We start from the raw sequence: 27804 nt of genomic DNA, 5'->3' as shown, positions 1-27804 counted from the left end.
ATAAAATATAAAATTAAGATTCGCATAGATAGGGTAGATAGTCAGAGTCTTTTCCCCAGATTCGAAATTCTAATATCAGAGGGGATAGGTTTAAAGAGAGAAAGTTTAATGGAAATGGGCAAGGCGCGTTGTTTTCTTTTGAAACAGTAGGTAGTACCTGGTACTGCTGTCAGGATATAGTAGCAACATAAGATACATTTTGACTGACATGAACAGACATCGTGTTTAGCTAAATGCCTATCTAAATGCCTCTTAAATGCCACGATCGCACCTGCTTCACCACCACCCCTGGCAGCGTGTTCCATGCACCTACCCCGTGCACATTTATTGCCCCACATATCGCTTGTTCCCCTAACACCCAAAATGTCAATTATGTCGTCCAATCATGTCTCTTGGACAGACATCAAAGAAGCCTTTTTAGAAAAGTGTTCCCTTGCAGAAGGGTTATCAATAAACATGACCATGGATCATAAACAATAAGTTCTGCTTTAATGTTTTTTTAATCATTTGGCTGCCCAGCCATTTGATTTACAGGATCAATTCTGTATTCATCCTGCTGAATCTTGGCAGCAAAGACCACAGGATGAGACGTGTTCATAAAATACATTCATTATCCTGCAGCGACTGCTGAGAAAGAAGCCAATATAACCTCGACAGTGGTCCAGACACAATTTATAGAACATTTCCAAATCATGGAAAGTACAGAACAAATGTATTTCACTAAAAGATAAGTTCTTTAAACTACAGAGATAGGATAACAACTTTGTTGAATGAATGAATGAATATGAATGAATGAATGAATGAATGAATGAATGAATGAATGAATGAATGAATGAATGAATGAATGAATGAATGAGTGGGTTTATTGGCCAAGTATGTGCACATACAAGGAATGTGCCTTGGTGCTCCGCTCACAAATGACAACACAAACATACAGTTAACAATTAAGAATAAAGCATAAACACATCAAAACAATAAGGATACAACATTACGGTCTAAACATGTGGGCAAAATAAACCAGAGCAAAAAGAGACTACAGTCTTTTCGTTATTGAGTAGAGCTACTACTCACAGAAAAAAAGCTGTTTTTATGTCAGGCTGTGGCTGCCTTGACAGTCTGGAGTCGCTTTCCAGAGGGAAGTGTATCAAAGAGTTTGTGGCCAGGGTGAGAGGGGTCAGAGATGATCTTATCCGTTCGCTTCCTGGCCTTTGCAGTGTACAGTTCATCAATGGGGGGGGGGGAGGGAGTTGCAGCCAACAACCTTCTCAGCTGATCGAACGATTCATTGCAGCCTCCAGATGTGGTGCTTGGTGGCTGAGCCAAACCAGACCATGATGGAGAAGGTGAGGATGGACTCAACGATGGCAGTATAGAATTGGACCATCATTGCTTGTGGCAGATTGTGTTTCCTCAGCTGCCGCAGGAAGTACATCCTCTGTTGGGCCTTTTTGACTGTGGAGTCGAGGGTGGCCCCCCATTTAAGGTCCTTGGAGACGATGGTTCCAAGGAACTTAAATAACTCCACAGATGTGACTGTGGTGTTGTTGATGGTGAGTGGAGGGAGGGGAAGGGAGGGGGAGCTTTCCTAAAGTCTACAATCACTTCCACTGTCTTAAGAGCATTGAGCTCCATGTTGTTGCGATGGCACCAGGACGCCAGTATATTTATAAAGTTGGACCATGGACTTCCTGCTCCTATATTGAAAGACCCAGCTAATAATGAACTACATAATGACTACATTAAGTGCACTGCCATCATTAATACTTTATCTCTCTGAAAATTTCAATCAACTTGGCCAGACAAGATATCTTTGATAAATCCTCACTTTTCCAAGTGTTATCCAGCTCCTCAGTTTTTCAACCTCAATAACTACCCTACCGTACCTTTTTCTTTTTATTGTTTTGTATAATTTATGGTTTGTGTGTTGTCCACGTCTACAGGCCTGTGATGCACTATTCTATCTGTGATGAATTAATATCTGCCTCTTTGATGACCCTTGGATTATCTTTGATCGGACTTGCTGGCTTTACCTTGCACTAAACGTTATTCCCTTATCATGTATCTGTCCATTATAAATGGATCAATTGTAATCATGCATTGTCTTTCTGCTGACTGGTTATCATGCAACAAAAAGCTTTTCACTGTACCTTGATACACGTGATAATAAACTTAAACTAAACTGAATTGATGCTGCTGCAAGCAAATATTTATTTGTATCTTACCATACTTGTGCATATAACAATAAACGACTTGGCCTCAATACCAAGCCCTGGGGATTTATCCAGCTTAAGGCCCACTGCGACATATTTTATACCACCTTCTTTTTAACTGCACTATCATTCATTCTGTTACCTAATAAATCAAGGTTGTCAAACATTTGCCATTAAAAAATTCACTCTGACTGAGTTTATGAGGCATGGAAATTGTAGTAAGTCACCACATTAAATGACTACGAATACCTAAGAGGAAATATGCCACTCGGCTCCGGACATCTATATACTAAAACTCTCGTTTGTTTATTTGTTTGCTCCTGAACTACAGCCAAAACGGTACACAATAGTGTGACAATTTTAGGCCCACCTTACTCACCGTCATCCCTTTGGTGCTAATGGAAGAAGTTTCATTGAAATCGGTTATATTTTAAAAGTTATTCATATTTTAATGTTTAAATCTCGGGAGGGAGGGGGTGGAGGGAGGATAAGGGGGGTTGAGGGGGAGAGGGGGGGAAGGGGAGAGGGGGGGAGGGGGAGGAGAGGATGCTGCACCAATGCAGGAGATGTTTGGGCCTAACGGGTCCACTTGGTCTAGTCACATTTTTTAAATGAACAACACCCTGCAATGGATATGAAACAAAGAGGACAACTAAAATGGTCCGAGAGATGGAAACTTTAATCACAGAAAACAATTCTACAGTATCTTTCTGAGAGCCAAATTGGCAGAGTGAAAGTCAATGGTCAAAATCATAAAAGGTTTTGTTGATCCAAATAAATGTCAGAGTTATTACGGGTGCTTGCACTGTAAGGAGTTTGTACGTCCTCCCCGTGACCAGCGTGGGTTTTCTCCGAGATCTTCGGTTTCCTCCCACACTCCAAAGACGTACAGGTATGTAGGTTAATTGGCTGGGTAAATGTAAAAATTGTCCCTCGTGGGTGTAGGATAGTGTTAATGTACGGGGATCGCTGGGCGGCACGGACTTGGTGGGCCGAAAAGGCTTGTTTCCGGCTGTATATATATGATATGATATGAAAAGGACATCTGTTTTATTTCAGATTTCCAGTATGTGCAATTTTCTGCTTGTGAATTGAGAAGTTACTTCTAGTCATTTAAAGTGAGAACAATGTGACATTTACAAACTTTACGCTGGTAAAATGCACCAAAAAACAAAACCCACATTCACCATGTAAACCACAGCTCTGAATATAACAAACTTACTCTTGGGATGTCTTGAGTCCACTGAATTTATCAGTTCCAACTTGCCCTGAAAGGGAACAGAAAGTATAAAATGATTACAACATCCCTTCATCCCTTTGCCTTTGCCGCCTCCGCTGACCAGGACTACCGACGCTTTGTCCGCTAACCTGCATTTTTACTACAGCCCCCCCCCCCCCCACTGGCCTCCACCAGTGACCCCGCCGACCCTTGCCTTTCCATTGCCCACCAGCGTCGTCTCAACTGAGCCTCACCTGAGTTCCAGACTCAGCACCAGTCCCACAGCCTGCACACTGCAGACTCCAACATAACGTAGTCTGATTTACTTGTGTCCTACTGCTTCCCCTCTCATACAGGGAACCTCAGTGGTGGTTCCACAGAGTCTTCCCCTTGCCCCTCTTTTAGCCATGTGGCCTCAGCTACTCCCCACCCGTGCACTGGTCCTCATGCCCCCCTCCTCTCTGAACACCCACCATCCACCCACCTAACCTCGCCTCGGCCTCCATCCACTCCCCTGCTCTCCTCCGATCCCAACCACCACCCATGTCGTGTCTTCACCATCCTTTCTGACCTCACCTGTTCCGATATGGAATGGTGTGTCCTCCACAGAGGCCTCACTTTTGTTCCCCTCCGCCCCCACCTCAACGGGCTCTAGGTGCGCCATGACGTAGTGCTTTACTTCCATCGCCACCGCCTCCGTGCCTTTTACTTTGGGAAGGAGTCCTCACCACCCAGTGATGACCCCTTCTCCTATCTTCACCGTTCCCCCTACTCTTGGACTCCCCCGGATGGCCCTCTACCATCTTCAGACCTTTCTGTGGCAAAGCTAGCAGAAAGGAGAGTGCAGGAGTGCAACTGCAGTGAATTGGCATTGGGCACAAATTTACACGTCAAATCCCACCAAAACATTTCTATAACTTTCAATGCAAACATTAACTGTAAGCACCAGACTAAAAGGCCTTGCTGTCTTTTTTTAAACCATCAGCAACAGTTTGCTGGATGTAACCAGTAAAGTTCTCTAGGGATCAGTTCAACTGTTTACTATTTACATAAATAACCTGGAAGAGTAAACAAAATAAGTTTGCCAATGATACAAAAATATGCAAAAGGACAAGTGTTGGGAAGGACATAATTATTCTGCATGGGGAAATAGACAGAGCGACTGAGCAAATGGAATTTAAGGTGGGGAAGTGTGAATCATGCATTTTGTTAAGAGAAATCAAAAAGCAGATTATCTAAATGGAGAAAGTCTGTCAATTTGAGACATTCAGGCAGATATATGTGTTCTCAATAATAAATGACTAAAATTAGAGGCTGGCCCAACTAGTTAAGCCAAATGGCACATTGGCTTTCACCGCAAAGGTGCTGGAATTTAAGAATAGGGAAGCTTTGTTACAGTTGTACAGGGGTTGATCAGGCAAATATTTCACTTGGTCCCCTTACCTATAAGGGTACAGTCAAAATGGAGGTAGTCCAAAGGAGATTCACTCGGCCAATTCCTTGGATGAGAGGGTTGTTCAATCTGGAGGCTAGTCAGCTTGGTTTGCGTTCCTTGGAGTTTAGAAGAATTAGGGGAGGAACTTATTCAAATGTAAGATCCTAAGGGAGTTGACGGAGCAGATTGAGATGTTTCCACTCACAGGAGAATTTTTAAAAACAGGACACGGTCAAAATAACTACTTCCTCTGAGGGCTAAGGGGGTCAGCATGCTTACAATGACCGTTAACAATTTCTACAGATGCACCGCCAAAAGCATCCTAACATTGTTGTTTTTAACAGCAGTTCGGCCCAAAATCACAAGAAATTGCAGAGTTGCAGATGTAGCCCAATCCATTACACAAACCAGCCACATTCCACCGATTCCCGCATAGATTCCATCTACACCATGCTGCCTCACAAAAGCAGGCAACATAATCAAGGACCATTCATATCCCAGTCATTCCCTGTTCTACCCTCTCCAATTGGGCAGAAGATTGAACAAAAACTTGAAAGCATATACCATCAGATTAAGGAACAGCCTTTGTTATCAGATTACTGAACTGTCTTCTCATAAACTCTCAACCTACCTCATTGCAACACTTGCACCTTTTTTATCCGCATTGTAACTGTAACACTATATTCGGCACACTGGTATTTTGTTCCTGTCATACTTGTGTATGCTTGATTTTACATCGTATGATTTAACTAGAGAGCCTGAATACAAACCTTTTTGCCATATTTTAGTATACATGACATTGAGGTACACAGAAATTTCTTTGCTTAGAGGGTAATAAATCTCTGGAATTTATTGCCCCAGGGTAGTGAAGGAGGCCAGATTGTCAGATATATTTAAGGTGGAGATGGATAAATATTTGAAAATAAAGAGGAATTACAAGTTATTGGAAACTGGCACAGAAGACAAGTTGATATCAGCATCGATCAGCCAAGGAGAAGCAGTCTTGAGGGCCCAAGTGGCCTGCTAGTGTGTTCATTTACATATCAAAACTATTATGGAAGAGGGAGGCTTCCTTAACACATCTAAATTGCACACAGACACGTACTCAGAGCTGGCAAGGATTGGCTGCTGTGATCTTTTTTAACTAGATCGGATGTGATGGGTCAAATGACCACCAACAAAGAGAATTTTTATCATCTTATTGGATGGAAAAGCAGGTGCAATTGCAAGAATAACCTTTTGTATCTTGAGTTACCTCCATATAAAACAATCTGGTTGCTTTCCTGTCAGCCTTAGGAAAGAAATTACTACCGATCGTATTTTGTGGCCTCTAACAGAATAGGCATCTTTCAGGAAGAATTGTACCTACTGAGGCATTTGTAAATGGCACTGTAACATGACAAATGACAAGGCACACCTAAAGGACAGCATTATCCACACATTTTGCAGTGGGTGGCATTTGGCTAATTCTGCTACAGGACTATTAACAAAACTAAAGTATAAAATAATTTTGCTGAGATCAGCATGAACAATTGCAGACAATTACTGCTCCCTATCTGACAAGTGATCAGTCCAGACTCATCAGGTGGTAGCACTGATGCAGCTCCTGAGCAGAGACATGCTTAAATATCAAAACAGATTTAGACGCCTCTAGCAATGTAAACAACAGGGAATTTCAAGCTCTCTATGCCATCTGTGAACACAACTTTCAAGAATGCTGACTGCAAACAAGTAGTAAACAAGGAAACAAAACACTTCATTGACAAAATTCTCTAGGGAACGAATTAGCACCAGCCATGAGCATAAGCTTTATAACATAGGCTTTATAACTCTAGCAAGATTTGATGATATTTGTAAACAGACCAACCTGGAACAAGCAAAACATTCCTCTTAATGTTAGTGATTCTCCTTCAGCAAACCTCCTGACAATTCACTGAGAAACAAGTTCCCACAAGCTTCCAGAAATCTAGCCAAGCATTTCCTGCACCTCTTTTCAACTAATCCTCAGGCACTGATCGAGTCAGCAGTCATTCGACACACCCTCTTCAATTGTAATGCCTGCATCCAATGGCATAACCAGGAATTTAATCTGGGTAGAAAGCACATACCAGGGAAGAGAATGAGCGAGAGACATATTTTCAGGTTTCTTCTTTTCCACGAACAACTTTTGGATGGATACACTTGCCATTCAGCCAAGGTTCAGTAACTTTATTATTAGGATAAAAGGGTTGTCTTGTGAAAAATTATTGAACAACTCTGAAGTTTGCAGGCACAAGAAGTGATCCCATTGAAACATTCAATATTCTCAGGGGGATTAACAAGGCAGATGCCGAAAGGGTGTTTTTCTGTTGGGGGAGCCTTGCATTCGGGTCACAGACTCAGTGCAAGATGTCATATTAACGAATATAAAAAGGCACTAACTACTCCTTTGAGAACTGTGAATTGTAAACATAAATCATAAAATATATTCAAGTCTGACACAGAAGATAAATTGAGACCAGCATCAATCAGCCATGATAGTACTGAATCTCTCCCGATATCTCAAGCCCTCTGGTCCTGACAACTTCCTTGTAAATCTTCTCTGCACTCTTCCCAGCATAATGGCATCTTTCCGAAAGCAATATGACCAAACTGAACACAATACTCCCAAGTGCAGACTCATCAACATAACCTTCAACACTGACTTCTATACACCAATCCTTGACTTATGAAGCCCAATACAGCAAAAGCCTTCTGCATCACCCTACTTACCTAATAAGAGCACTTTCAGGGAAATATACTTGTACTCCTAGATTCCTCAGCTTTTCCAACATACCCACGGGACCCTGCTGTTCACTGAAGGTCCTGCCCTCGTTCAACTTGCCAACCACACCTCGCTTTTATCTAAATTAAACTCCAGTTGCCCAACTGATCAAGATATCACCGTAAGGCTTAATAGTAATCTTCAGTTTACAATAGCACCTACATTAATGTCATCATTGAGTCCGTCCTTACCTTCTCCATCATGGTCTGGTTTGGCTCAGCCACCAAGCACGACATCCGGAGGCTACAACGGATCGTTCGATCAGCTGAGAAGGTTGTTGGCTGCACCCTTCCCCCCCATTGACGAACTGTACCCTGCAAGGGCCAGGAAGCGAGCGGGCAAGATCATCTCTGACCCCTCTCACCCTGGCCACAAAATCTTTGAAGCACTTCCCTCTGGAAGGCCACACTGGACTGTCAAAGCAGCCACAGCCAGGCATAAAAACAGCTTTTATCCACGAGTAGTAGTTCTAATCAATAACCAAAGTCTGTAGTCTCTTTTTTGCTCTGGTTTATTTTCACCCTAATGTTTAGACCGTGTTGTATCCTTATTGTTTTGATGTGTTTATGCTTTATTCTTAATTGTTAACTGTGTTGTCATTTGTGAGCGGAGCACCAAGGCACATTCCTTGTATATGCACAAACTTATTCTTTCATTCATCTGCAAACTTGCTAATTATGCCCTGCATATTCTCATCCCAATCGATATAGATAGCAATGGGCTAAGTAACAATCCCAGAAGCACACTGTTCATCATAGGTCTCCAATCAAAAGAAAAACCTTCCTAAACCACCCTCTGCTTCCTTCCGCGATGCCAATTCTGTATCTAGTTATATAGCTACCATGCAATCTAATCTACCGGAGCAGCATACCAAGCAGAACTTTATCAAAGGTGTTGTTGAAGTCCACAGAGACCACATCTATAACCTTGTTAATCTTCTTGGTTACTTCAAAAAATTTCACTGAAATCTGTGAAACACAATCTCCAGCACACAGAACCCTCGGAATCCTCTCCAGTAAATTTCTTATCACAGATGTCAGGCTTACTGGTCTATAGTTCCCAGCTTTTTTTTGCAGTCCTTCTTAAACAGAGACACAACAATAGCCACCTCAGTCTTCAAGCACCTCATTTGTATCTAATGATGATTCATACATCTCATCCAGGATTACTGCAATTTATTCTCCAGCTTCCCACGGTGTCCTTGGATATATCTGACCAAACCCAGGCTATTTAGTCACACAGAGTGATGCAGTGTGGAAACAGGCCCTTCGGCCCAACTCGTCCACACCGGCCAACAATGTCCCAGCTACACTAGTCCCACTTGCCAGCGCTTGGTCCATATCCCACCAAAACTGTCCTATCCATGTACGTGTCTAACTGTTTCTTAAACGATAGCATAGTCCCAGCCTCAACTACCTCCTCTGGAAGCTTGTTCCATACACCCACCACCCTTTGTGTGAAAAAGTTACCCCTTGGATTCCTCTATTAAATCTTTTCCCCTTCACCTTGAACCTATGTCCTCTGGTCCTCGATTCCCCTACTCTGGGCAAAAGACACTGTGCATCTACCCGATCTATTCCTCTCATGATTTTGTATACCTCTTTAAGATCTCCCCTCATCCTCCTGCGCTCCACAGAATAGAGACCCAGCCTACTCAATCTCTCCCGATAGCTCACACCGTCGAGTCCTGGCAGCATCCTCGTGAATCTTCTCTGCACCCTTTCCAGCTTGACCACATATCTCTTATAACATGGTGCTCAAAACTGAACACAATACTCTAAATGCGGCCTCACTAACGTCTGACACAACTGCAAAATAACCTCTTAACTTCTATACTCAATGTGTAGGAAGGAACTGCAGATGCTGGTTTAAACCGAAGATAGAAACAAAATGCTGGAGTAACTCTGCGGCTTATTCGTTTCGGTCGCGATCCTTCTTCAGTCTGTAGAAGGGTCTCGACCCAAAACATCACCCATTCCTTCTCTCCAGAGATGCTGCCTGTACTGCTGAGATTCACTCTCAGCAAGGCCGATTGGGCAGTTGCAACAGTGAGTGGGTACAGGCATATTTAAGACTGTCAGAGCAGATTATGTCATTCAAATTACCTTCTCTTCAAAATGATATTAGATAGGGATGTTTTGCTGCCAGTGATTTTGCTGGGCATGGCTGTTACAGTATGCATGTCTTGGTACATTTTACAGGTGTCTGTTTGGTCAGTCTGGATCTCCAGCTTGGTCTTGAATTGTCTCCTCATGTTCCTGATAGCTTTGCAAAGGTCAGAACCGGATTTAATGTACAGGTTGTGATCATGTGACTTGAACACCTCAGCCTTGGTCTTCACTCGGGAGTGAATCTCAGGATTCATCCATGTTTCTGGTTAGGGAACACTCAGATTGACCTTCGGTACCAGAGAGGCGGTGGATGTTAGTGTTGCTAACTAACTAAAGATTGACTTTTTTGGAATGTAATATTCTACACACTTACTGTTGAAAACTGTGATGACACTGGTGTACTCGTTTAGGTTGGTTGCTGAATGTTTTAACATGAACCAGTCCAACAACTTAAAGGAGTAGAATACATGAAATGGTAAATGGGGTTTTAGCTGCATCAACTGATGTCACCACTAGTTAATTTGCTGCAGGTTGACTCACTTGCAAGTGGAATCGTAAATGGAGCATTTGTCTCCAGCTGCTCCTAAAGCCCAGCTTCTGAATGTTGGCACTATGTCATATTTTATTTGAATTTAATTGAATTCTTCACACAGCTTTTGACTCTGGGGAGGACAATACTGGTATAGAATTCATCATGCCACATTTATCCCAGGAATGCAGAGTCGTCTCCAAATAACGTGAAATGGCAATTAAAAGTTTCTTGGTAATTACTTTGTTTTTGTTTGAAGAACATTAGAAATAGAAGTAAACCAGTGACTAGTCAACCATTTTGCAGAACACCCATGTTCTGTTCACAATGCCATTTTAACTCCCTGTTCCCACACCAACCAGTCATTCCTTGGTCTTCTGGACTGTCAGACTGAGGCCAGACGCAAACTTGATGAATATGACCTCATATCTCTCCCCCCCCCCCCCCCCCCCCCGGGCAGTCTACAAAATAATGGTATAAATACTGATTTTTCCTATTTCAGGTAGCCCATATTATGCTCTTGCCTTACTGAACGAGCCGTAAGTAATGTCCTTCGCCTTTAGAAACTTTCTAGAAACTTGCTGGGATATATTTATGCTCGGTGTCTATTATCTCCTTCAATGTCTTCCTCTTCTCGAATCAGCCTTTCCTGATAATTTTATTGCCATCAACTTTTGCCAACATTATCCTCGTATTGCACAGGAAATGCTTGGTTGGATAACTTGGCAGAGGATGCATTTTTTCTATTATTTACATTGGACTACTGTGTATGCTAATTTTCAGATTTTAGGTTATTGTGCGATTTCCAAGTCTTCTTTCCCACTTTAGGATTGTTTTGAATCCTCAGGTCATATCACCTTCCTTCGACTGTCCCGATGAAAGTTAACAAACGGCACATGCATGTACTGTACCACAAATACCAGATCTACATGTCTGAATTTATAAAACAGTTCAAATGTGATCATGATACTGCAGTTGTTATTTATTGCATCTATAATTATGTTTATGATTTACTGAACTACTACATCATGAAATATACATGCAGTGCAACATTTGGACATCTAAGTGAACAAAGGAAAAAGAGAAAAGGAACAGAAGGTACATACTCCCTCAAGATTCCTCTGTCATGAGGTGCTTCTGCAACTCAATTCCTCTGCTCCTGCCAATTCCCACATTCCACTGGATTTTGAAAATCAGGTGTGGATCAGTAACCGCTTGAAGGCCGGACAAGCAACCAGTCAAATCGTAAAAGACCAGGAGCAAAAAATGAGCTTTGGAAGAACTCAGCCAACTTCAACCCGAAATGTCGAAAATCCATTTCCCTCCACAGATACGTCCAACCTGCTGAGCCTCCATATTTTGCTTCAGATTCCAGCATCTAGTGTCTGTGTCTTCAATACAGAATCTACCCCTCAAATTTAGTTGCCTGCGAGGAGTGAATTACTGATTTTATTTTGTGCAAATGTTTATCTATACCAATCCATCAGCCAGTGAACTGGACACAGGATTTACAACAGGCCATATGCACTCAAAAATCTATCCCAGTCACCTCTACAGTGTAGCCCCTCGGCACATATGACGGAACAACTACTCAATCAGTAATATGCTTCTCAAGATCTTGTTTGCAAAATGAACAAGCTTTGAGTATATACCGTATTTTCCTGCAAAAACAAAATGGTTTTGCTAATGAACCAGTCATATCTTTATAAGGACAAAAGCACTGCCACTGGGGCAGCAGAGTCAAGGGTGATTCCACCGGAGGAGCCAGCACTGCCCTCGCAGCTGCGGCTTGCCTGCAGTCCGTTGTCTTTTATGTTTTTTGTTGTTTTTGTCTTAATTGTAGTTTAAATATGATGTAGTGTTTGCGGTTGTGTGTTATGTGGGGGGGGGGGGGGGGGGGGGGGGGGGGGACTGTAACATTGTCTTTCCCGAACGGAGACGCGACCGTTGTTTTCTGTGTTGTGTCTCCGTTCCCGCTGCGGCCTACCATCGGCCATGCACCTGGAACTGGCGGCTTCCGGCTAGGACCACCCGGGCTCTGGCGGCCCGGACTCACCACCTACGGCGCTGGCTGCCTTCGGATGCTGCGGGAGCGGCTGTGACTCGTCTCCGGAGGCTACTTCGGCCGCAGGCCGCCTGGACATCGGATGCCCGCAGGCCCTTGGGTGGGGGCCGACATCGGGAGCTCCGGCAGCGGCAGCGTCTTCGCCCGCCCCGAATCGCAGGGCTTGGGTCGGCCCGCCGCAGACCTTTCACCGTCCGGCGCGCCGTGAAATAGGCCGCGGGATTTTCTCCGCCCGGCGGGGGCTTCAATGTCAGGAGCCCCGACCACTCCGACGTGGCAACTCCAACAGCCTGACCGCGGGAGAAGACGGCAGGGAAGAGAAAAGACATTCTGGCCTTCCATCACAGTGAGGAGGTGACTGGAGGAGACTCACTGTGATGGATGTTTCTTTTGTTTGGTTGGTTTATGATTGTATGTGTTATTGCATTTTTATTGATTATTCTTATTGGTCTTATTGTTGAACTGCGGGTAATTTTTCATTTCACTGCACATTTATGTGTATATGACAAATAAATTGACTATTGACCAACAAGCTACCCAGCCCAAAACCAGCGATCTAATCCATCCAACCTCACGCTGCTCCCAGACACATGATAGACGAGGTTATTTCAACAGGCAACACATCTGAGGAATAGAGTGACAATGGAAGGAACCAACAGCATTGTGCTGGTTCAGGCCAAACTCCCTATTCATCAATCCAGTGCTGCCAAGACATTGGGCCTTAAAGTGAGAATTAGAGACTTGGAAGCTGCAAGATGGCACCGGAACGCATAGATCCTATGTGTGCTGTTCCGGAAGACAACCTATTATACTAGTGTATGGTATGATTTGACTTATACCCCCTTCCACCACAACCCCTTATCTTCTATGAGTAAGCCAGTTCAGAATCAATACAATAAAGTCACAATGAATCCAGCCTACCATCTGTAGCTTTATTAAATGCCTTACTAAAATCTTTGTGGACAACTTCCACGAGCCTACCCTCATCGATCACCTTTGATCGTCAGTAAGACAGGACCTGCTACATACAAAGCCATGCAGATTGCCCCTAATTAGCCCATTCCCTTCCAAAATGAAGTAAATCCTATCCAATGGCTTCCCCACCACTGACGTGAAGCTCACCAGCCTATAATTATGTCCCCTTCCTAAGCAAAGGAAGAAATTTGGCTACTCCCCAGTTCACCAGGACCCCATCTGTGGCAAGAGAAGTTGCAAAAGTATTTGTCAAGGCCCCTGCAATTTCCTCTCTTACCTGTCTTAATAATGTGGTATATATATCCCAGGTGGCCCTGGGGACGTCTGCCTTATTGCTCTTCAGGAGCCCTCACGCCACCCCTTTCAATTACAAACACATACTAGTACTTATCTCACTTATCTCCACACTTATCTCACTGTCGTCCACATCCTTCCCCTTTGTGAATACAGATGCAAAGTACTGGTTTAGTACATCCTCTGACTCCAAGCACAAATTCCATCATTTATCCTTGGATGGTCCTAGACATTTCATGGCCCTTGTGGCTCTTTAGTTTAGTTTAAAGATACAACGCAGAAACAGGCCTTTTAGCCCACCGAGTCCACGCCGACCAGCGATCCCGGACTCGAACACTATTCTACACACGAGGGACAATTTACAATTATACAAAACCAATAAACCCATGTCTTTGGAGTGTGGAAGGAAACCGGTGATCCTGGAGAAAACCCACGCAGGTCAAGGGAAGAATATACACACACCGTACAGACAGCACCTGTAGAGGTTAGAAGTAGAGGTTCCAGTCAATATTGGGAAAGTTCGAGTTGCCCAATGCCACTTTTGCATCTTTCCATAATCTGTCTACAAACAGTTCCTCTATCCCCCACTGACTATTTGGGGGGGGGGGGGGGGTATGACATATGGAATAGTAGAATTAGGCCATTCGGCCCATCAAGTCTACTCTGCCATTCAATCATGGCTGATCTATCTCTCCCTCCTAACCGATTCTCCTGCCTTCTCCCCTTAACCTCTGGCACCCGTACTAATCAAGAATCTATCTATCTCTGCCTTAAATATATCCACTGGCTTGGCGTCCACAGCCTTTTGTGGCAAAGAATTCCACAGATTCACCACCCTCTGACCAAAGAAATTTCTTCTCATCTCCTTCCTAAAAGAACATCATTTAATTCTGAGGCCTAGTCCTAGACTCTCCTACTGGTGGAAACATCCTCTCCACATCCACTCTATCCAAGCCTTTCACGATTCTGTATGTTTCAATTAGGTCCCCCCTCATTCTTCTAAACTCTAAAGGACATTCCTGGGATCATTGTTGTAAACCTCCTCTGGACCCTCTCCAGAGCCAGCAAATCCTTCCTCAGATATGGTGCCCAAAATTGCTCACAATATTCTAAATGCAGCCTTACCAGCACTCTAGCCTCAACATTACATCCCTGTTTTTGTATACAAGCCCTCTTGAAATAAATGAGTTTGCTTTCTTTGCTATTGATTCGACTTGCAGATTAACTTTTAGGGAATTCTGCACCAGCACTCCCAAGTCCCTTTGCACCTCCATTTTCTGGATTCTCACCCCATTTAGAAAAGTCTACGCCTTTATTCTATAATATCCTTTATCCTATAATATCATCTCACATAAGCGATCACATCTTATTATTGAACTCCACCCATCAGCTCAGCGGATCAACCCTCCAGTATGTCCTCTCTGTGTGCCACTGTGATATTCACCTTGATTAGGAAAGCAACTCCTCCACCTCTTTTACGTCCCTCTCTATCGTGCCTGACACATCAAAACCTTGAAACGTTGAACTGCCATTCATGTCCCTGTCACAATCAGTAATGGCCACAACATAGTCCCAGGCTCTAAGTTAATCTGTTTTACCCATGATACTCCTTATGTTGAAATAAACACACTTCAGCCCAATAGTTTCACTATATTCCTTAACCTCTCCCTGCCTGTCCTTCCTTTGAGACATATTGGAAATAAGCTCTAACTTCCCATTATTTCTTCCATTTGCTGGCCTTGCAAAACTAGTTCCCATCCCCTCTGCTGAGTAGCACGTCCCTCCAAGGATACAAGTCGCCACCAGTTCAGGTGCAATCCATCCCGCTTGTATAGGTCGTCCTGCCCCAGGAAAGATCCCAATGGTCAAAAATATGAATCCCTGCACCAAATCTTAAGCCACACATTTATCTGTCCTATCTTCGTACTACTTTCCCCGCTAGAACATGGCGCATAGACAAGCTAAGTGAGTTACAACATGGCAGGTGGAGCATAATATGGAAAAATGTGAGATTATCCACTTTGTTAGGGAAAAACAAATGCTGAGTTTTAATCCATGATGTGTAAAAGAGAGAGATAGGGAAATGTAGACAGTCAAAAGCACCTAGGTCTCCTTGTATAAGTTACTGAAGGCTAATACACAGGTGAAGCAGGCAGTTAGGAAGGCATACAATAGACTGACTGGCCTTAATGTGAACGGTGAAGATGTTGTACTCCAAGAATATAGGACTACATCTGGAATACTGTGCACAATTCTGCTCCCCTTACCCAAGACAAAAAATATACTTGCTGCAGAGGATGGACATGAATATTCATCAAATTGTTGAATGTTTCATTTTTTCTTTCCATTGGAACCTAATCAGATGTACAGCACTTTGGTCAACGTGGGTTGTTTTTAAATGTGCTATACAAATAAAATTGACTTGACTTGACTTGACAAAAAGCCCACGTGGTTCACAAGTGAACCCAACACTTATCAATCCGATTGCACTTTTTTGTTGAGAACCTTGGACAGCACAAGCCAGAGACCAAACCCACAAGCCAGAGATCAAAGCCACAAGCCAGAGACCAAAGCCACAAGCCAGAGACCAAAGCCACAAGCCAGAGATCAAAGCCACAAGCCAGAGAACCAAAGCCACAAGCCCGAGAACCAAAGCCACAAACCCGAGAACCAAAGCCACAAACCCGAGACCAGAGCCACAAACCAGAGACCCAAGCCACAAGCCAGAGACCAAAGCCACAAGCCAGAGACCAAAGCCACAAACCAGAGACCAAAGCCACAAGCCAGAGACCAAAGCCACAAGCCAGAGACCAAAGCCACAAGCCAGAGACCAAAGCCACAAGCCAGAGACCAAAGCCACAAGCCAGAGACCAAAGCCACAAGCCAGAGACCAAAGCCACAAGCCAGAGACCAAAGCCACAAGCCAGAGACCATAACCACAAGCCAGACACCAAAGCCACAAACCAGAGACCAAAGCCACAAACCGAGAACCAAAGCCACAACCCTTTCATCTGAAAAGTTAAACCCTTCACCAGGCCATGGTTTTACCCACTGTACTGGAGGAAGTAACAATCAGCAAGGTTATGGACAAAAACCAAAAGTGTATAGGTTTAACAAAAATCCAACTGAAAATGATCAATCCATAGCATACATCATAGATACATTGGTTACACACAAACTCAAACTCCAAGTAACAGAAAATGACAAAGCTTCTTGCACATCTGGTCAGTTTTGGTGTCACAGTACATCTTTACCCAAAGCAAGGAATCCTTTGGTCATGGGGTGAGAAAAGGGAAGCGAATATACTGGTCCAGGACAAAAGAGAGCAAGAGGAACAGTGGCTCTGCCACCATTGGCAAAGATAATCAAATGCTGGAATAGATTATCCCCTTAGAAAAGGGCAGCCCTGACCATTTTCTGTGACTTCATGATTGCATTTCCCTTCACCCATCTCCGTTTGATCTTAAAAGCTCCCTGCAACTGACTGTATAAGGCTATCTCTCCTAACACACCGACTTGCTCTGACATAACCATGCACTCAAACCCCACACGAACATATACCTTGCTCTGACAATCACCTTCAGTTTCCCTCTTTGCTCTGATCATCCTGCTATCCCAGCCAGGTACACCTCTCCCATCTATCAGACTATTCTACCCAACCCTTATCCAGACCATTCTGCCCAATCCCAATGTATCCAACCCAAATGATCCCACTTCAGCACAACCTCTGCATCCCTCCACATACCCCACCAGATCTCCATCACTAGATACCCCCCACCACAGCCCCAGTAGTGCTATTTTCCCTCATGCAATGGCACCGTCAGCCCAAATCCCACCAATAACTCCCTGATCCAACTTCCCTCCTCCCATTCCTCACTGTCTCCACATTTGACAACAAAACCCCACTCCAATATCCCGCCTCCCACTTTGCCAGATCCACTCACCATCTCCAGCCACTCAACCCATTCAAAGCCCACTTCGACTCCCGCAGATCCCGACCCAGACACGAGACTGCAGATGTTGGAGAGCTCAAGATTCCCAACCTCAACCCTTTGCTTCCACGAATGCTGCCGTAACCTGTTCCTCCTCCAGAACCTTGTTTTTTCCTCTAATCCAGACCCAGACTTCAAACAGTCCTTTCCTCCACACCCCACCCATCCCCATCCAACCATATCCACCCCATTCCTACACCAATTCCCCACCTCACTACACTAGTCCTCCCCTACCCTCCTCTCCCCTACTCTCCCCTCCCTACTCTCCTCTCCCCCTTCATAGCATCCACTTCGCCCTACTCTCCTCCCCTTCCTACTCTTCCCACCCTCCCCCCTCCCATCCCCTTCCCCCTCCCATCCCCCTCCCCTTCCCCTCCCCTTCCCCTCCCCTTCCCCCTCCCATCCCCTTCCCCCTCCCATCCCCTTCCCCCTCCCCACTCTCCCCCTCTCCCCGCTCCTACCCCCTTCCCCCGCTCCTACCCCCTTCTCCCCCATCCACCCCGTCTCCCCCCTCTCCTACCCCCATCACCCCTCCTACTCTCCTCCACCCCTCCTACTCTCCTCCCCAGTCCAGCCCCCTCCCACCGCCGCCCGCGGAGTTAATAAGTTAGCGCACTCGCTCACTAGTTAGTGTCAGTAGTTTGGGGTTTATCACCTGTTGTGTGGGGCCGCTGTGTGTGTGGCCGGTGCTGCGGGGCCAGGGCCGCGTGCCGTTGCCGTTGCCGTTGCCGCCGACCGTTGCCCGTTGCCAACCGCGCGCCTCTCAATCGCAGCCCGCGCGCTCAGGGCCAACCGCCAACCACCATCGCGCCGCCGGGCACGCCGGGAAACGGGCGCGCGCTCCCGCACGCAGGCAAGGCAAACCAACCTCGCGGGGACGCGCACGCGCTCCCGCACGTAGGCAAACCAACCTCGCGGGTACGCGCGCGCGCTCCCGCACGCAGGCAAACCAACCTCTCGGGGACGCGCGCGCGCGCTCCCGCCCGCCCGCCACCTGACGTTTTGCCGGGTCGTCCGTCCGTCCATCGGCGGCGGCAGGAGACAGCAACCGTCAACCACACAATGGATGCTGGAGCAACTCAGCGGCATCTGTGGAGAGAGAAGGGATGGGCGACGAATCGTCGGGTCCAGACCAAAGTAGATACGGTCCAGAACCTTCTTCAGAGTTTGGTGCCCCGAGGAACGCCAGAAGACAGCTTGTCCTTACGAGAAGGGTCTGGATGCTATCTGCGAGTGAGGGAAAACCTGGCAGATGTCATTCAATACAACCAAATGTCATACCATCCATGTCTCACGCAAGACTAAACCACTTTTATTGAAATACAACATGGGTAGCCAGACATACATTGCTTGCTGTCGACCATCACCCATATCTTGGAGTCAAATTAAGCAAAGATTTAAATTGGGCGACACATACTAGTCAAGTGTCTAACAAAGCAAATAGAACTCTCGGCCTTCTTAGAAACATAAAAACATAGAAAATAGATGCAGGAGGAGACCATTCGGCCAGCACTGCCATTCATTATGATCATGGCTGATCATCCACAATCAATAACCCGTGCCTGCCTTCTCCCCATATCCCTTGATTCCCCTAGCCCCTGGAGCTCTATCTAACTCTCTCTTAAATCGATCCAGTGATTTGGCCTCCACTGCCCTCTGTGGCAGAGAATTCCACAGATTCACAAATCCCTGGTCGAAATAGTTTCTTCTCACCTCTGTTTTAAATGGCCTCCCCTTTATTCTAAGACTGTGGCCCTGGTTCTGGACTCGTCCAACATTGGGAACATTTTTCCTGCATCTAGCTTGTCCAGTCCTTTTATAATTTTATATGTTTCTATAAGATCCCCACTCATCCTTCTAAACTCCAGTGAATATACAGATTCATAGGAAACAACACCAGATCCAACTCACTTGGTGTCAACAAAGATGCCTTCTAAGCAAATCCTATTTGCCTGTTTATGACCCACAGCCTTCTTAACCTTTCTTATTCATTCAAGGTCAATACCCTTCATCTCGACTAAAAGAGTGGAGTGGACAACAACGGTATAAAGAGGTAGGGATATGGATGGAATTAATATGTATGGTTTTCACAGAAGTTAACAACGTTTAGATGAAAGCAAAGGCTTACAAAGTTGCAAGGTAAAGTAAGCCTAAGGATTGGGGAGGGGAAACAAAATTCAATAAAGAAAAGTAGAACATGATAGTTATTTAGAAGAGAAACAAAACAGACTATAAAAGATGTGCAAAAATGAAAATATTGCAAGTGCAAGACAAGGGATTTACCATTTTCAGGACACTGGAATTGGTTCTGGAGAAGGTGGGACCTGTAATAGCAAGACCAGTTGCTCCTTGACTTAACCAAGACATTATTTATGTAGGAAAATAACTGCAGATGCTGGTACAAATCGAAGGTATCACAAAATGCTGGAGTAACTCAGCAGGTCAGGCAGCATCTAGGAGAGAGGGAATGGGTGACGTTTCGGGTCGAGACCCTTCTTCAGACTGATGTCTTGGGGGCGGGACAAAGAAAGGATATAGGTGGAGACAGGTAGACAGGGGGAGAACTGGGAAGGGGGAGGGGAAGAGAGGGATAGAGGAACTATCTAAAGTTAGAGAAGTCAATGTTCATACTGCTGGGCTGTAAGCTGCCCAAGCGAAATATGAGGTGCTGTACTCCCCCCTCGACTCCAACCAAAGACCTCCCCCCTCGACTCCATCCATGGACACAAACAGTCTTTCCAAGTGAGACAGAGGTTCACCTGCACCTCCTCCAACCTCATCTATTGTATCCGCTGTTCCAGATGTCAACTTCTCTACATCGGCGAGACCAAACGCAGGCTCGGCGATCGTTTCGCTCAACACCTTCGCTCAATCCGCATTAACCAACCTGATGTCCCGGTGGCTGAGCACTTGTTTTGTAATCATTTCATTACAAAGTATTCGGTGAACCATAAAGCATTTATTAAACCCATGCCGAATGAGCAGCACACCTGTGCTTTCCTCGCTTCAGTTAGCAGACTAACAACTAACCGAACAAGCAACAAGCTAACTATATCAGTGACTCCAGTCCTACCTAAATCCTGAACTGGATTACATAGTGGAATGTGTACCATGCATAGGATATGTGGTGAAGGTTTTTTAGACAGAGATAAATTATGGTTGATCTACATCCTTCCTCTTAAAGAATCAGATCAGATATAGGGAAACACCAATAAAGGGGGAGAGCACTTTATGTTGCGTACTGTGCGCCGAGAGCTGCAAGTGAGAAGACAGCTCACCGACAGTTCAAACACAGTCCTTGTACTAGTCATTGTACTTCTGGTTCGGCTTGCAGACACGGCCTGCGCGAGTACGGTACCAGCCGTCACCTTCCCTCACCGAGAATTGAATAGGAGAAGGGAGTGATACCGCAGGTCTGGTCGGTGGTGAGGATGGAGACCTCCCCGGCTGCTGCAGAAGTCTCCAGGGTAATTAGCCTAATGTCAAACTTTTGTGATGCCATCATCATATGTTGGAGGCGCGCAGGGGCGGCGTGTATCAGCTTTTATAGAATGCTGACCAGCGGCAGGTGGTCAGTTTCGACAGTAACAGGGTTTCCGAAAATGAAGTCATTGAATTTTGTGCAAGCAAAGACCACAGTCAGCAGTTCTTTCTCAATTTGAGCGTAGCGCTGTTCAGTATCCGTCATGGTGCGGGAGGCATAAGCGATGCCCTTACCATCGTCCTGGAGACAGGTCGCTCCCAGTCCATATTGGGAGGCGTTGCAAGTCAAAGTGACAGGAAGCTTGACATCGAAGTAAGCGAGTGTTGGAGCGCAGGACATCTGTTGCTTGAGAGCGTCAAACCTCAGACACCCTCTGCTGGTGTTCGTGCCAGGACCAGGCTGTATCTTTGTGGGTCAGTTGCCTTAGCGGGGCAGAGAGTTCACTGAAGAAGCTCAATAGACGCTCAGAGATGCTCAAACCAACAGACACCCTCTGCTGGTGTTCGTTCCAGGACCAGGCTGTATCTTTGTGGGTCAGTTGCCTTAGCGGGGCAGAGAGTTCACTGAAGTTTGGGATGAACTTTCCCAAGTAGTTCACCATGCCAAGAAACCGTTGTAATGCGGTCACGTCCGTGGGTACGGGCAGCTCGTTAATAGCCTTGGTTTTCGAGGGGTCTGGTTTGAGACCCTCGCTGGTGAAAACATGACCTACATAGTTCACTTCGTTGACTCGGAACCTGCATTTCTGTGGGTTGAGTGTGAGGTTGATTTCCTGGCACGGTCCAGAACCAGCTTTAAGTTTGCGTCATGCTCGCGAACGTTCTGTCCGGCGACTAGGATGTCATCTACAATGATGGCACATGGGTATCTGAAAACAACTGCTCCATGGTGCGTTGGAAAACCTCACTGGCCGAGTTTATTCCAAATGGCATGCGTAAAAATCTGTATCGTCCAAAGGGTGTGCCAAATGTGGTCAACATGGAGGATGCATGGTCTAGCGGAATCTGCCAGAAAGAGTTCTTTGCATCAAGAACTGAGAATACCGTAGCTTTTCCCAGGTATGCTGCGACTTCTTCCACCGAGCGCATCGGGTGGTGTGGGCGTCTAATGGGCAGTGTTTAAATCCTTAGGATTGATGCAAATTCGTATTTCGTCCTTGTTCATCTTGGTTGCTACAACCATGGTCGAGACCAGGCAGACAGATCATTGACAGGGGCAATCACACCCAGAGTTTCCATTCTGTTAAGTTCGTTCTGTACGCGGTCTCGCATGGCAATGAGGGGCACGAACCTGCTCCCCCTCCCACTCCCAGTCTGACCTTTCTGTCATGGGCCTCCTCCAGTGTCATAGTGAGGCCCACTGGAAATTGGAGGAACAGCACCTCATATTTCGCTTGGGCAGCTTACAGCCCAGCGGTATGAACATTGACTTCTCTAACTTTAGATAGTTCCTCTATCCCTCTCTTACCCTCCCTGTTCTCAGTTCTCCCACTGTCTTCCTGTCTCCACCTATATCCTTCCTTTGTCCCGCCCCCTGACATCAGTCTGAAGAAGGGCCTCGACCCGAAATGTCACCCATTCCCTCTCTCCTTGATGCTGCCTGACCTGCTGAGTTACTCCAGCATTTTGTGATACCAGAAGATTATTTGGTCAGCTTTGGGGAGGTCTAAACTCAAATGGCAGGGAGACACAGGTTATGTTGAGGAATCAATTGGAGAACTGGCCATTCTGTATTGGATATCGTGTGATGGTAAAGGATTAATCAACTACCTTGTACAAACCCTCCCAGATAGGAACAACCACAATAGGAATTTTTCATTAAGATGGAGAATAGCATAGTTGATTCTGAGATTAGGATCCTGAACCTAAATAAAGGATACTATGTTGGCTCAAGTAGATTTTGGTGTGTCACTTGTATGCTGATGGTAGTGTAAGATTTTATCAGATTGGTTAACGCGGACAGAGCGCAGGTGTTGAGTGAAGCGATCGCCGAGCCTGCGTTTGGTTTCGCCGATGTAAATAAGTTGACATCTGGAGCAGCGGATGCAATAGATGAGGTTGGAGGAGTTGTATGCTGATGGTAGATCAGCAATGACAAACATTTAAAGATCACGTAAATGAAATACAAATATTGGTCATTCTAGTGTGGCACATAAATAAAACAAGGAGGGTAACAAGGAGAATTAGATGGATAGAGTGACAGAAAGTGATAAAGCTGAGGACTGGAATTTAAGAATGAAAGAAACTAGAGTGTGTGAGTAAACTTACAAGAACATTGAAAAACAACCTGACAGTAAAAGCTACTACAAATATGTAAACAGAGAAAGATTAGTGGTCAAATATAGGACCCTTACAGTCAGAAGCAGAAAATAATATAATGGGATACAAAGCAGACTGAATAACCTCCCAGTGGGGAAGTGGTATTACTGGGGGGATTGATAGGATTGAAGGCTGATAAATCCCATGGATCCAACAACCTGCAACTCGGAAGGCCCTAGAACTAGTGGGTACATTTCAGGCCATTTTGCAACATTCTTTAACCTTTTAATTAGTTCTTGTAAATAGGAGAGTAGCAAATATAATTCTGCTGTTTAAAAGGGAGGGAGGGAGAAAACAGAGAATTTTGGACCGGTTAGCCTAACATTGCTAATGGGGAAATGTTGGAATCCATTAGTAACGATGTAAAGTGCAGAGAGGGGAGAGCAGGGAGAGGGATATGGCGGAGTGAGGATCTGAAGGAGGGAAATGGGAGAGCATGGAAATAAATGCTGAAGAATGGCAGGGAAGGTAGGAGTGAGGAGGGAATGTGGAAATGGGAGTGAAATGTGACTGTCCGGAGAGATGCAGGGGAGGAGAATGGAAGAGAATGAGGGGAGGTGGGAATGGAAAAGCAATAAGGGAGTGAAGAGAATGGGGGAACATGAAGGAGGAATGTGAAATCTGGAGTAATGTGGGACTGGGATGGACTGTGGAAATGAAGAGGGAATGCGAAAGTGGGAAGGGGAATGTGGTAGAGTGGGAGTGGTTGATAGAAATGTAGGTGTTGAAGATGGAAATATTGAAAGAGGTTTGTTAAGGGAGGTACAAGAACACAATCCCAGCCTGCAGTGAGCAGGGCGGCTGTGTGCTGCCACCACCATGCCTGCCCACCCTGGCTGAGGAGAGTGGGCTGCACAGAGCCTGCCTAGAGCAGGCACCAAAGGACAGGAGAGGGCTGCGCTCGCCCAAACCGTGGCTCACCTTCCCCCCGTAGCTGGGGCTGCGCTTGACTCGGTGTTTTCAGGCCCGCTGTCAGTGAGATGCATCCAATAACATGAAAGGAATGTGAGTAACCTGACCTCTGACATGGCCACACATGTCAGTCGAGAGACGGGAAACTGAAGCAAGAGTGAGCACACGGGAAGGAGTGGGGTGTGGATTGGGAAACAGTGGAATGTAACCTCTCGTTGAAGGTCAGAAAGCTGACGCAGAGGCATCTCCACCCAAGGCTCATCCAGATCCATTTCTTCCAGCCCCGCTCACAGACTCTGCCCCTGTCTGAGCTGTTCATTCCTTCCCCTCGCATCGTCTAGGGGAATGAGGTTTGTTAAGGGAGCTCTTATTAATTCCCCCTCAAATGAGATGGTGTTAGTAAACTATACAAAACTCAGAGGATTTACACGGGGAATATTTCCCCTGGCAGGGTGCCAAGATCTAGGTTCACTGTCTCAGAACAAGGAGTCAGCCAAAATCAGTAGGATTTTTCACCAGTAAGTGAATCTTTGGAGTTCTCAATCCGAGGGATCTGTAGAGTCTCAGTCACTGAGAATGTTTAACACGGAGACCATCGGCTTTGGCTATCGAATGAATCAAGGGATATGAGACAGTGCTGGTAAATGGATATGAGGCAATAATATCAACCATAATCTTACTAAGGCGCCAAAAGGCACACTCCTGCTGTCGAGTATTTGTGTGTGTAAGAAGTCTAAATTGGCATTGGAGCTTTAAGAAGAGAAAGGTTGTAAAATCTTTGCTTTGAATAGTAAATATTTTAAATGTACATTTAAACATTAATTAGTAATTGTCCATGAGACCACTCTGCCTTTAAATAATTATAGTTTGTATTGGTGATGTGGATTTAAATAGTATTTATAAAGGCAGAAAACCCTTGGTCTACAGAAAACAGTGCGCACAGCACTTTCCAAATCTGCTCCCATTTAAAGGCACAGTATTTTTAGTTACTATTTAAAGGCGCAGCAAAAGTGACTTAATAGCACAGCACCACAAATGATTATCATTTAAAGGCACTACTTTACAGATAGCTACCATTTTGCACAGCATCTTCTAAAGATAATGACTATTGAAAATCAGAGTGCCTTCTCATCATCATTTAAAGCTACAGCTGTTTCCCAAACAATTACTATTTTAAGCCACAGAAATAACTGACAAAAAGGGTATTTAAAGATCAGGACCTCAGCCTTGGTACAAACTCATGGTCCTTTCACCCCATCAGCCGTCACATACAACGCATAATCTTCTGACATTTTCGCCACCTCAAACAGGATCCCACCACTAGTCACATCTTCCCTTCTCCACTCCTTTCCGCCTTCTGCGGAGACCGTTCTCTCCGCAACTCCCTGGTTAACTCATCCATTCCCAACCAAACCATCCCTTCCCCTGCAACTGAAGGAGATGCAACACCTGTCCCTTTACTTCCTCCTTCAACTCTGTCCAGGGACCCCGACAGTCCTTTCAGGTTTGGCAGAGGTTCACTTGCACCTCCTCCAACCTCGTCTACTATATCCGTTGTTCAAGGTGTGGACTCTTTTACATCGGTGAGATCAAATGTAGACTGGGCGATCCTTTCGCTGAATACCTTTGCTCAGTCCGCCTGGACCTACCTGATCTCCCGGTTGCCAAATACTTTAATTCCCCTTCCCATTCCCACAGTGACCTTGAAGAAGGGTATTGACCCGAAACGTCACCCATTCCTTCTCTCCAGGGATGCTGCCTGTCCCGTTGAGTTACTCCAGCATTTTGTGTCCTGGGCCTCCTCTATTGTCAGAGTGAGGCCAAACGCAAATTGGAAGAACAGCATCTCATATTCGGCTTACACCCAAGTGTGAATATTGATTTCTCTAACTTCAAGTAACCCTTTCATCCCCTCTCTCTCCATCCCTCCCCCACACGTCATACCAGCTTCAAGATCGTCTTGTTGAGTCTCATTGTCTGTAACTCATTTTCACCTAGCCCACAGCTAACAATGGCCTGTTCCTTTTATCATCGTTACTTTTTTACATATCTTTCATTGATTTATTCTATATCTCTCAATATCTGTGTCTATATCTCTCATTTCCCTCTCCCCTGACTCTCAATCTGAAGAAGGGTCTCGACCCGAAACGTAACCTATTCCTTTTCTCCTGAGATGCTGTCTGCCCCGCTGAGTTACTCCAGCTTTTTGTGTCTATCTTATGGTCTACAAGGTAGCAATGATCCCTGCTCTTGTACATGCTTCTGACACTGGACTACATCCAGCAGGCATCTCAACCTACGAGAGAGTACCATCAACATTGTCTCTGCAAAATCCCCCAAATCCACTAGAAGAACAAGTGAGCCAACGTCCATGTCCTCTCCAGCCGAGACTGTGGTCCTAGTTACTCACCATCAGCCATGCTGGGCAGACCGGATCTTTCAGTGCCCGTCACCAGAACAGTTGTTGTATTACGAGCTCCATCATGAGAGGAGATTACCCGTCACACAAAGGGTAAGATTCAAGCATGTGCTCCAGGCTTCCTCCCCACTGAATCCTGCCAATATCTGACCTTTTGATTGCTTAAAGTTCAGAGGGAGAGTTTGGGATGGTATTGGCAACCTCAACTTCATTAATAAGAAGCTCATAAAACCTTGTGTGAAAGGAGGAAGAAATGGACCTTATGAACTTCCCAGACCCACTCCCTCAATAGGCAGAGGCGGGAGTCAAGCTCCCATTCCTCACTGGCACCCTGCATGAATAACACCCAGTCAGATTAGCAGGAGCAGTCACTGACACCCTTGGTGAGGGCTGTGCCTTTAATGAAATGGGTCGGAAGTCTGGAAATATGAAAGGAGTCAAATAATTGGTGGTTGATTCTGGGACCCACCCTCTTTACTCTGGACTTCACCCCACCTTTCCAAGCAACAACTTACAATGGGTGTCTCCATCACTGCTCTCTGGAACATATCTTCACAGTCCATAGCTCCCATCCTCCCCATTGCCAAAACCAGTCAGGAGGAATCCAACAAAATCTGGCTGCAGATTATTAAGGGGTTGGACACGTTAGAGGCAGGAAACATGTTCCCAATGTTGGGGGAGTCCAGAACCAGGGGCCACAGTTTAAGAATAAGGGGTAGGCCATTTAGAACGGAGATGAGGAAAAACTTTTTCTGTCAGAGAGTTATAAATCTGTGGAATTCACTGCCTCAGAAGGCAGTGGAGGCCAATTCTCTGAATGCATTCAAGTGAGCTAGATAGAGCTCTTAAGGATAGCGGAGTCAGGGGGTATGGGGAGAAGGCAGGAACGGGGTACTGATTGAGAATGATCAGCCATGATCACATTGAATGGTGGTGCTGGCTCGAAGGGCTGAATGGCCCACTCCTGCACCTATTGTCTATTGACAAGCCATCAACTACAACTGGAAATTCATCAAGAAGCATTAACCCATCAAGTGC

General features: G+C 45.4%; 1 protein-coding gene across 3 annotated transcripts in view; it reads right to left on the bottom strand.

The window, feature by feature from the left end:
- Positions 1-18432, bottom strand: part of tjap1 (tight junction associated protein 1 (peripheral)) — a 106693-nt gene extending 88261 nt beyond the window's left edge. For all 3 annotated transcript variants that reach the window (XM_078398807.1, XM_078398809.1, XM_078398808.1), the window contains exons 1-2: positions 18289-18432; positions 3433-3478 (exon numbers count right to left, since the gene is read on the bottom strand). The gene's annotated coding sequence lies outside the window, so the exon portion shown is untranslated. The remainder of the gene's footprint in view (positions 1-3432; positions 3479-18288) is intronic.
- Between the last annotated feature and the right edge of the window lie 9372 nt (positions 18433-27804).

This window comes from Rhinoraja longicauda, chromosome 5, assembly GCF_053455715.1.
Source record: "Rhinoraja longicauda isolate Sanriku21f chromosome 5, sRhiLon1.1, whole genome shotgun sequence".
Taxonomy (NCBI): Eukaryota; Metazoa; Chordata; class Chondrichthyes; order Rajiformes; family Arhynchobatidae; genus Rhinoraja; species Rhinoraja longicauda.
Note: the sequence above shows the minus strand (reverse complement) of the source record. Positions and strands in the feature narration are given on the sequence as shown.